The following is an 11,864-nucleotide window of genomic DNA, read 5'->3' as shown; positions in this document are numbered from 1 at the left end:
CAAGAAATGCTGCCTTCTTTGTGCTTGGCCCCTTAATTGCTATACTATTATTATTATTATTATTATTATTATTATTATTATTATTATTATTATTATTATTATTATTATTATTATTAGGCTACCTTTAATAATAAATTAATATTGCAATTAATTTTCCCTGAAATAAATTCGTAGTGCATCGCTGCATAACCAACACACTGCGAAGATAATAAAAGATAAGTTATATTAGCTTAGGGCTACTTCTCATTTAAAAACAACTTGTTTAACGAAGAAAATTTTCACATTTTTTCACAAATGGGCCACAAGAGAAAGTATCTCCAATTATCTGCCTTCATCTGCACATGTTGAAGTAAATTCAGCTCTCATCATCTCTGAGAGGATATGTTAATGCAGCGCCAAATGAAGTCTTTCTGTAGTGAATAATTTAATTCTTCACCGACATGACTCTCGTGCAAAGTTTGCACATTACTCGTTGTCAGAGTCCCTAGTTTCACCGTCTTCACTACACTTCCCAGCATCCCTCTTGATTTTCTCACCTGCGCACTATCAGCCATCACTGGATCACCTAATTACATCAGCACCTGCACATCATCTACACACTATAAAGAGACAACTTCCCCTTCATCTCAGGGTCTAGACTAGGGAAAGGTCTACGTTTTACCATACCGATTTACTCCATCAAACACGAAAGCGGAAGAGTTCACTGGAATGGCGGCGACATCAGCAGGACGTGATCGAGGAAATAGTAGTCGACTGAAAGCGGGAAATTCCAAAAATGTAGGAAATACTGTTTTAGGAGCGGTTGAGCACGACTGCTTCGTGAATGGATCAGACATAGGTAGGTGGGCAGAAATGGATTATAGTGAAGGGAAAGATGAAGAAAATGAGGGAATATGGAAGGGAGAGTTTTCAAAAAAGAAAGCCAATCAAGTAAAAGGGAATAAAAGAATAATAAATGAAAATGATGAGGGGTCGGAAAGTGAGGAAGAAGGACATGAGCAAAATAAGAAGGAAATAAATGAGAATTTTATAGTCATAATAAGATTCAATGACAAAGATCAAGAGAGTTTTAAGATTATCAACCCGTTTGTATTAACAAAACATCTGGCAAGGGAGTATGTAAAGGAGTGATCACAGGGGTACCCATGAATGTAGGAATGGAAGAACTTAAAAGACATCTTAAAGGGGGGGGGGAATAGTGAGTGCGCAAAGATTTAAAACAACAAGAGAAGGAGTGAAAAAGGATAGTGAAACGGTATTGATTGAATTTGAGGGGGAGAATATGCCCAAAAAGGTATGCCTTGGTTATTTGAGCTACCCAGTGAGAATGTATGTGCCAAGACCATTGAGGTGTTTTAACTGTCAGAGGTTTGGACATATAGCCAATAACTGTAAAGAGAAGAAGATATGTGCAAGATGTGGGGGCGAGCATGACTACGGAGAGTGTGGAACAGGAGTGCAACCAAAATGTTGTAATTGTGGAGGGAACCATAATGTGGCATATGAAGGATGTGAGGTGATGAGGCAGGAAAATAAAATCCAGAAAATAAGAGTGGAAAGAAGGATCACTTATGCAGAAGCTGCAAGAGTGTCAAGAGTACATGACAATATCACCACAGAACAAGCAGAATTGGGGGTTGAAGAACAACAGCAAAGAACAAGTGACAAGATGTATGTGGACAAAAAGGACTTGGTAACGTTTATTGCAGGAGTGATAAATCAACTACTGAAGTTAAATCAAAAAATGATAAAATATAGCTGGTTGTCAAAGCAGCAGTAAATCATTTAGGACTAGTGGGACTGACGTGGGAAGAAGTGAGGGAGAATCTCACTAATCAGTCAAGCCAGGATCCACCATGTATTGGTTAATATTAATGGTTATTATTTTACAATGGAACGCTAGAAGCATACTGGCCAATGGCCAGGAATTCAAACATTTCATCAAAGACAGTAAAGTAAATCCAGATGTAGTGTGTATCCAGGAAACTTGGTTAAAGCCAAATTTAGAGTTTGTGATTCATGGATATATAGGGATAAGGAATGACAGAGTTAATGGGGGATGGGAGGAGGAGGAGGAGGATGTGCTACATTTATTAAACAAGATATTCCATATAGGGTTCTAGAAAAGGGAAAGGATCTAGAATACATTGTGGTAGTATTGTGGGAAAGAGGGGAGGAAGTGGTTATAATAAACTACTATAATCCTTGCAAAAGGTTGGAAGTAGATAAGTTATCAAGGATACAAGGAATTAATAGACAAAAAGTAATATGGTGTGCAGATTTTAATGCTCATAGTAAAATTTGGGGGGGTTCACATACAGATGTAAATGGAAGGGTGATAGAAGAGTTGATGGATGATAAGGAGTTAGTGTGTAAGAATGACGGAAGAGGAACAAGAATAAACATAACAACAGGAAATGAATCGACATTAGATATTACATTAGTGTCTAATACCTTGGCTGGAATAAGTAACTGGCACGTTTGGAATGATTCAACAGTGGGCAGCGATCACTACCCAGTATCATGCTCAGTGGGAGAGCGAGTGGAAGAAAGACAAGGTGAAGGAATACTAAAATGTGGTTTTAGAAGAGCAGATTGGGAAAAATTTCAGCAATTAAGTGAGGAATCAATATCAAGGATAGACATTTCTGGGAATATAGACGAAATAAACAAACAAATAACATCAGCAATTATTGTGGCAGCAGGTGGATCTATTCCCAAAAGTAAACAAAGGAGGATTAAAAAACTGGTACCATGGTGGACAGAAGAGTGTCGTCAGGCTGTAAAAAACAGGAATAAAGCATTTAAACTAGTTAAAAACACCCATAACTTGCAGCATTTGATTCAGTATAAAAAGGCACAGGCTAATGTTAGAAGAACAGTATGTCAAGCTAAAAGGGCAAGTTGGAGGACATTCTGCAATGAAATAGGAAGGACAACACCTGTGGGAGAGGTTTGGGGAATGATACAAAGGATGGGAGGAGTAAGGAGGGAATGGGATATTCCAGTTTTTAGTACTGAGGAAGGAACAGCAATCTCCAATAAGGATAAAGCAGAGATGATGGCAAAAGCATTTGTAAAAATTCACAGTTCAGATAACCTATCAGAAGTATGCAAAATGAGAAAGGAAAGAACAATGAATAAGCATCCAGGTGTATTAAAATGGAGGGATAAAGTTGATGATAAAATTGAGTTAATGAGAGCAATAAGCAGAGCTAAACCAACATCTCCAGGAAAAGATCAGATATGCTACGTGATGCTAAAACATCTAGGGAATGGAGCGCTCTTAAAGTTGCTGCACTTATATAACAGAGTGTGGGAGGAGGGAAGATTACCGAGCATGGAAGCATGGAAAGAGGCAGTAGTCGTTCCAATAAGGAAACCTGGAAAGGATCCTTCTAAACCCACTAGTTACAGACCAATAGCATTAACATCAAATGCATGCAAAATTATGGAAAGGATGATAACAGAAAGGTTATCGTATATACTAGAAAAAAATGGAAAACTAGCAAACTTTCAAAGTGGTTTTAGGAAAGGAAGGAGTACCATGGATTATAATATATATTATAAATAACGAATCAGTCATTACAGTGTTTTTCGATATAGAAAAAGCTTATGACATGACGTGGAAGGAAGGATTGTTAATAAAGTTGCACTTGGTAGGTGTAGGGGGCAGAGTCTTTAACTGGATAAAGAATTTTTTGTTTGGAAGAAAAATTGAAGTACGAATAGGGTCAGACATATCAAGTCAGTACGATGTGGGCAATGGAACGCCTCAAGGCAGTGTGATAAGCCCACTACTTTTTATCATCATGATCGATGATGTCTTCACAAAGGTGCCAATGGATATAGGGAGGTCACTGTTTGGGGATGATGGGGCTTTGTGGAAAAGGGGAAGGAATATGGAGTATGCAATTAGGAAAGTACAAGGAGCAATTGATGAGGTGGTGGAGTGGGGATATGATTGGGGGTTTAAGTTCTCAATAGAAAAAACAAAAACAGTCTTTTTTCACCAGGAAACAAATTAAGGAAGGGATGAAGTTAAGTATGTATGGGAAAGAATTAGAAAGGGTTGGAACATTCAAATTTTTGGGAGTCATTTTTGATTCTCGGCTAACATGGGCAGATCATATAAAGAAAATAGAAGGAAAATGCAAAAAAGTTATTAATGTGATGAGATGTTTGACAGGTAGGGAATGGGGAGCAAGTTGCTCTGCATTAAAAGCAATATATGTGGCATTGATGAGATATGTGTTGGATTACGGAAGTGTAGCTTATGGGTCAGCAGCCAAATTTCAATTACAGAAACTAGATATGATTCAGGCACAGGCATTAAGAGTGTGTAATGGTGCTTTTAAAACTTCACCAGTACCTGCACTTCAGGTAGAAATGGGAGAAATGCCGTTAGCATTAAGGAGGAGGCAGATGATGACAAACTTTTGGGCCAATTTGCAGGGACATAATGATTTCCACCCCACTAAAGTTGTGTTGCGGGAGACATGGGAGAACGCAAGATTTAATGGAGATAATTTTAGTCGAGTAGGTAATGAGGTAGCAATAGAATTTGGAGTGTTTGATATGAAGTTGAGCCCCGCAGTTGTATATCCGATGGTGGCTCCATGGGTACTTGTTTGGCCAGATATTGACTGGTATTTGTTAGACTTAAAAAGGAAAGAAAAAGATCAAATAGATTTGGTTAGAGCATTCAAATACCATATAAATAAAGATTATAAAGAATTCATACATATATATACAGATGGTTCTAAGAAACCCGAGACAGGGGTGACAGGATATGGGGTGGCAATACCTGCAAAAGGAATAGGAATTAATAGAAGAACATCAGATTTTTTGGGAGTATTTACAGAGGAAATGGTGGCAGTGTTAGTTGCGTTAAGGTGGGTGGAAAAAACAAGGCAAGAAAAGGTGCTGACATGCTCCGATTCATCCTCAGTCCTTGTGAGTTTAAGGTCTTTTCATTCTAAGAGCCGTCAGGATGTATTATATGAAGTCCTTCAGTCAGTTACAAGGATAACAAATCAAGGAGGACAGGTACAATTTATGTGGGTTCCAGCACATGATGGGGTGAAAGGGAATGAGCAGGTGGATGAATTGGCAAAAAGGGCTTTAAAAAAGGAAAATATAGAAATGCTAATTAAAATAAGTAAAGCAGAGGTCAAAAGTATTATCTGGGAAAAAACGAACCAAATGTGGCAAGAAAGATGGGACAGAGAGGAGAAAGGAAGGCATTTATATCAAATTCAAAAGAGTGTAAAAATAACTAGGTTAGGTGGTGGGCACAGAAGAGAGGAAACTGTAATGACAGGATTAAGGCTGGGCCACTGTGCTTTAAACAAATCACTGAAAATTATAGGAAAACATGATACAGGCTTGTGTGAGTGGTGTCAGGAAGAGGAGTCAGTGGAGCACATAATTATAAGATGTAGGAGGTATGAGGTACAGAGAGTGATGATGAGCAGTGCTCGAAGTGGGGCGGTACTCACCGGTACGCAGTACCGGCACTTCTACATTTTACTCTTAAGCGTACCTGCACTTTTTCTTGCGTACCGCTACTTCTCGCATGTAGCCGGTACTCTACCACTGACAGAAAAAGCGTCAGTGTCAAGCCAGTTTCACATATACTCCGTTTGCAGTGCGTATGTGGTGCATATTTTTTCCGCACCCGTATTAACAGGTTAGAGCGTTCACACTGCACGCGGATGCGCTCCGGCGATCCGTTCCAGGAGCGGTGTGTAGCCTATACATCAGTGCAGAGATCGTTTCCACACCGAGTCTATTTCTGCTGTGCTGCACGTGCTGAATTAAAGTTACAGCGCATGGTTCGTGGTCAAAATGAACACAGATTGACATGAAAATATAATAATCTTACCATAAATGCATTTAATTAAATAAAATGTATAGTATCTCACCATAAATGTATTTTTGGACTTGCAGACTTGGAGGAGTTCCGTTTTCTCACACACACACACACACACACACACACACACACACACACACACACACACACACACACACACACACACACACACACACACACACACACACACACACACACACACACACGCGACTGTTTAAATACATTTATGTTGTTAATAAATAACAATAAATTGTTGTTGTACCAGCAATATCTCCAAGTTTTGTTTTTCACAGTAGAAAAATGTTATGATTTGCCAGTGCAAGAGTGTACCGGCACCTTTTTCACCCCACTTCAAACACTGACAATGAGGAATAATTTGAGGGAATTAGGGGTACAGGAATTAACATTAAATGGAGTGTTGAATATAGGTGACAGAGCACAGGTTATAATATTGTAGCGTTTCGCTACTAAGAAGTAACAGACGGATTCTTCCTCCTTCTAAGGCTTTATTCAAAAACTGCAGGGCTACTGTTATGGCCGTAACCCACGCCATACAACATGAAAGGAGAGATATAACGTGCTGTCTCTGCTCTGCTGTTAAACTCTGTCTCTCTACCCACTTCCAGCTCTCACTCGCTCTAGTCACTCGACCCCGCTAAACCCCGCCCCTTAAAGAACCAGGGACTAACAGATAGAACCACTTATGAGTCTAACACTGTCGAACAACATAACACTAACTAGTGTCTTCTATTTATACTGACATTACACTGCCCCCCCTTTAATAAGAAGAACCCTCGTCCACGAGGGGGCAAACAAATTCTTTAAGGTGCCCAGGCCGACGTCTCTGCCTCCTTGGCCGCATAGCAGGTTGAATGTCTGAGCTTGCAAGGGGATGAGGGGTTGGGGCATGGGGATCAGCTGAAAGTCCCCGGAAAGTGGCTGCATGTGGGGTGCTTAGGGCAGGGGATTCAGGAGCCACTGGGGTGTGGGGCACGGGCCTGGGGTCAATGTTGTTTTGAGAGGCAGGGGGGGTGGTCTTTCTCTTTTCAAAAGAGACGGTCAAGTTACCTCTGTACGGGGCCAGCCTGTCTCTATGCAAGGCTACCTTCCTGCCTCTAGGCGGCATCTGCACCCTATACACTACCTCTCCCACCTTCTCTAGAACCAAGCAGGGGCCCACCCAGTGGCAGTCAAGCTTCGGGGAGCGTCCTCTTTTCCTCCTCGGGCTGTACACCCAAACTGACTCATCAGCCTGGAAATCTCTTCCCTTGCTCCTAACATCATAGTTCCTTTTCTGCCTCATGCCAGCCTTTTCCAATTGATCCCTGGCAAACACATGGGCTGTCTCCATTCGATCCTGCAACCTCCTTGCATACTCTGGTCCGGCAGGTATAGCCGGCATGTCCGGGGGCTTCCCGAACAACAACTCTGTGGGGGTCCGAAGCTCACGCCCCAATATAAGCAAAGCAGGGGTACACAGTGTGGAGTCCTGTACTGCAGATCTGTAGGCCATGAGAATGAAAGGGAGGTGAGTGTCCCAATCCCGCTGATGGTCAGCTGTAAGGATAGCTAGCTGTTGACCCAAGGTCCTATTAAATCTTTCAACCAGGCCATCGCTTTGGGGGTGCAGGGGAGTTGTGCGAGTTTTTTCCATGCCAAGCCGTTCACACAGGGCTGCAAACAGCTTGGATTCAAAATTTCTCCCCTGATCACTATGAATGACCTCTGCCACACCGAACCTGCTGAACATCCCCTCCACCAGTGCATCAGACACCGTCTCTGCTTCCTGGTTCGGTATTGCATAGGCCTCAGGCCATTTTGTGAAGTAGTCCATAGCATTGAGGACGAACCGGTTACCTCTTACAGTGACAGGGAAGGGACCCATGATGTCCACAGCTACTCTTTCCATTGGTGCTCCTACAGCCTGCTGTTGAAGTTTGGCATGAGATTGATCGAGAGGGCCCTTATAAGCTGCACAGGCATCACATCTGCGGCAGAAATCCTCCACGTCCCTTCTATGCTGGCCCCAGTAGAACCCCTGGCGAAGGCGGCGGAGCGTTTTGGACACACCGAAATGGCCAGACCCTGTACTCCCATGACAAGCGGTTAACACTGCTTCCCTCAGTGCTTTGGGCACTATTACTTGCCATCTGTCCTCCCCAGTGGCAGGCTCCTTCCATGCTCGCTGGAGCACCCCCTCACTCAGCCTCAGTGTGTTAAATTTGGACCACAGTCCTTTTGTGCCCAGCGAGCAGCCCGTAATATTCCCCCAATCGGGTCTCTGCTGTGCCTCCAACCAACGTAGAACAGGCCTCAGATCCTCATCTTTCTCCTGCTCCAACTTCCACTCTGGTGTATCAAACACCCTTAATGCTCCACATGCAGGCTGCGCTGGCACGTTCCCCAGACACAGTTCCCTCTCCTGCGTCTCTCTCTTCTCACAGTGGCGGCAGCCCTCGGCGGCACAGGGGCGACGAGACAAGGCATCAGCTTTGGCGTGGTTAGACCCGGGTCTATGAACTACTGAGAAGTCGTATGACTGGAGTTCTTCCAGCCATCGGGCCACTTGACCTTCAGGCTCTTTGAAAGACATCAACCATTGAAGAGCAGCATGGTCTGTCCTTATCGTGAATGGTGTGCGACACAGATAGTATTTGAAGTGTCTCACTGCCATTACCACTGCGAGGAGCTCGCGTCTGGTTACGCAATAGCGTTTCTCACACTTGTTAAAGACCCTGCTAAAGTATGCCACCACCTTCTCCCCATCTGGTCTGTTCTGTGATAACACTGCCCCCATGCCGACGTTGCTTGCGTCCGTGTCTAAAACAAAAGGCAGCGAGGTGTCAGGTGGAACAAGGACTGGAGCTTCAATCAATGCTTGCCGTAGGGTATCGAATGCCTTCTGGCACTCGTCAGTCCAGACGAAAACATGGTCTTTCTGTTGGAGGCGGAAGAGCGGCGCCCCTATGCATGAAAATCCCCTTACAAACCTCCTATAGTAAGAGGCGAGCCCCAGGAAACTCTTCAGTTGTCTCAGGTCTGTAGGGACTGGCCAGTCTCTAATGGTGTGTATTTTGTCCTCCAGGGTGCCTATGCCCTCCCTCCCCAACTTGTGTCCAAGGAACTCAACCTCCCGCCTCATTAAGTGGCATTTATCTGGATGCAGTTTCAGGCCTGCTGCTGCCACTCTTCCCAGCACCCGTCGGAGGGAATCGAGTGCTACCTCAAACGAATCACCATGGACTAAGAGATCATCCAGGTATACAAGACATTCATGGCGAGGCACTCCTGCTAACACTTTGTCCATGAGCCGTTCGAACGTGGCAGGAGCGTTGCAGAGCCCGAACGGAAGGACCTTGAACTGCCAGAGGCCTGCATTTGAGCGGAACGCGGTTTTGGGAGCAGACTCAGGGGATAATGGCACTTGCCAGTAGCCGCTCCTCAAGTCAAGGGTGGAGAACCACGATGAACCAGCTACCAAGTCGAGACACTCATCCACTCTAGGAAGGGGGTATGAATCCTTTTTCGTGACTTTGTTGAGCTGCCTATAGTCTATGCAGAACCGCCATCTGGAACTGTTTTTCCGTGGTACCATGACGACTGCTGAAGCCCATGGACTCTCTGAGGGCTCAACTATACCCGCCTGCAGCATTTCTTCCAACTCCTTATCCGCCGCTTCCTGTCGGGCCAGGGGGAGACGACGTGGCCTTACTCTTATCGGGCGGGCATCTGCAGTGTCAATAACATGGTGCATCAAGTGGGTTAGGCCCACTTCCTTCTCATTGAGAGCAAAAATGTCGATGAACTCCTCCATGACTTCCCACAAGCACTCTTTTTGTTGCTCACTTAAGCCCTCACAGTTTCTGGACCAAATGTCTCTCACAGCCGATATCCGAGTCTCTCTCTCATCATCGCACACCCCATTGTTCACACAATAGCTATTCCGTGCTAACGGAAAAATGGGGGAAGGGGATGTGGCGTCACAATCGGGGCTGTAGCGTGTGTGACAATTTGAACTAATGGCAGGCGATTTCACTGAGTGAGGTTGTGCCCCAAGGGCTGGGCATTCTGCGCCAAGGGCATGCCTGGATGTGTCTGCTGAAAACACAGATAGGGAAACCTGTGTCAAGTTTGGAGTAGGATGGGTCAGTTGCACCGAACGTCCATCAGGGAGGGTAAGCGAGTCTCTACATAGGTCCAGCACACAGCCAACGGCCCTCAAGAAATCCAGTCCCAGGATGCATGGGTCCTGCACTTTAGCCACCCACGCCTGGAACGACACAGACAGACCCCCTATGTCAAACAGGAAGAGACCTTTCCCCCCACTGGGACCAGATCAGGACGAACAAGGGTTGCATTCGATCCAGTGTCAACAAGGGCTGTGCAAGCGTCTCCCACCACTACAATGGGTATGTGGCAAAAATTTCCAACATAAGACCAGCCCACTACCGTAACAGTCTCTTCAGGTTGCAGTTTAACCCCTTTTTCCACCCGCTGTTCCTCATCCTCAGCTTGGGGCGAGGTATGGGAAATGTTTTCACGGGCCCGTGTCCCCCTGTCTACACGGGCCCCTGGGCGTTTCCCTGCATTTGACCGATCCTAGGGCAATGTCTGATCAGATGACCTGGCTGGCCCCAGCAAACTGAAGGTCGGTGACGTGGACGGGGCACTGAGGCGGAGCGGCCCGGGCGTATCGTCGCAGCATTTGCATAATTATCCACCCACATGGGTGTCCTGGGACACATTTCAGTCATTTCCACGGCCCTCACTATTGGAGTAATTCCAACTGCATCCATTTCAGTCCCCAGTATCTCCCTTTCAATAGCCAGTTCCAGCGCTTCACTCAGTGTGGTCGGGTGAGCTAGCTGCGTTTGTACACGGAGCTCTCTTGGGCTGAGCGCCTGGATAAATCTGTCTCTAGTGAGCGCATTCTGGACTGACGGTGGCATTTCAGCATAGGCGCGTTTACATAAGCATTCAATGTCATTGGCCAAAATGTGGACCGGTTCACCTTGTCTTCTACGTCTGTTATGAAATTCTGTCCTTAAAAGGACAGGCTGGCTACAATGTCCAAACCGCCTATGAAGAGCCCCAACCAATGCATTATAATCATTTCTTTCTGCAGGACTCAACAACAACAGACAGGCAGCCGCATCATCAGTCAGGCACAGCGCTAACTGCAAGGCTTTATGATTTTCAGGCCAGCCTGCAGCAGTAGCTAACAGTTCAAACTGGGCTTTGAATGCATCCCAATCCGTCTTACCAGAGAACCGCGGTGTTTTAATAGCGATCGTGTTTGATTCTCTGATGTATTCGCTGCCGGCCTGGGCGCCGCCATGTTTGTTTACATCCCGCGGCTTCACGTCATCGCGAGAGTGTGTCTTGCCGCGCCGCACATGCGCTGTCACGTCGGCGCCAATCTGCTGATGTGCAAACTCACTGTGCGGGGTAAAGGGAGGCGCGAAGCCAGCTTCAGCAGCTTGTAACATGATAGCCTCTCTCATCCTAGCCGCCTCGCTCGAAACCCAGCGCGGATCTGCCGGCGGCCCGTGTGTCCACAAGCACTCGCTTTTCCCCCTTACTGTCTCCTGCATCTCTTGCTTCACTTTCGGCCGCGCCCCGTAGTCCATCTCGGCGGCGAATGCTCAGCTCGTGCGTTGAAGTCCGTCACTTCTGACACCAAATGTAGCGTTTCGCTACTAAGAAGTAACAGACGGATTCTTCCTCCTTCTAAGGCTTTATTCAAAAACTGCAGGATTACTGTTATGGCCGTAACCCACGCCATACAACATGAAAGGAGAGATATAACGTGCTGTCTCTGCTCTGCTGTTAAACTCTGTCTCTCTACCCACTTCCAGCTCTCACTCGCTCTAGTCACTCGACCCCGCTAAACCCCGCCCCTTAAAGAACTAGGGACTAACAGATAGAACCACTTATGAGTCTAACACTGTCGAACAACATAACACTAACTAGTGTCTTCTATTTATAC

Source organism: Siphateles boraxobius, unplaced genomic scaffold (genome assembly GCF_051911475.1).
Source record: "Siphateles boraxobius isolate OS27281-9 unplaced genomic scaffold, OSU_SipBor_1 9, whole genome shotgun sequence".
In the NCBI taxonomy this organism is placed as follows: Eukaryota; Metazoa; Chordata; class Actinopteri; order Cypriniformes; family Leuciscidae; genus Siphateles; species Siphateles boraxobius.
The sequence above is the reverse complement of the archived record's forward strand: the minus strand, read 5'-3'. Positions refer to the sequence as shown.